The sequence below is a fragment of the Ptychodera flava genome, chromosome 18, assembly GCF_041260155.1.
Source record: "Ptychodera flava strain L36383 chromosome 18, AS_Pfla_20210202, whole genome shotgun sequence".
NCBI lineage: Eukaryota > Metazoa > Hemichordata > Enteropneusta > Ptychoderidae > Ptychodera > Ptychodera flava.
In genome coordinates this window covers 20338471-20338872 of record NC_091945.1, presented here as the reverse complement: position 1 = coordinate 20338872, position 402 = coordinate 20338471, and positions in this window count along the sequence as shown.

The window sequence follows — 402 nt, the reverse complement described above, 5'->3', positions numbered from 1 at the left end:
TTTTCAATTCGATGTTATCTTTTTAGGTATTTTGTCTTCTTTTTAGTTAAATGATTAATATTTTCAGACAAGTTGCCTATTAATTTTGTTCCTTCGCTCGACACATTCACAGTAATGTAGATTTACTTTTATTTGCCACTTTGTTGGAACAAATTTATTTTAAAAAACAAAAAGTATTTTCACTATTCTTCATCCAAGGCTGTAAATATGAATAGCACACAGGCCATCCATCAGCGAAAAAAGACATTCCCTCTCATAGTTATTTTCATAGAGTTTCAATACACCTCTAAATTTCTTGTATGGGTTTGTAGCATTACTTTTTTTCTCTCTTTACAGGGAGAGAGGATGCTTTCCCAACTACAGATTGAAATATCAGTAGGCTTTCCTTACTTCCTTACCAGA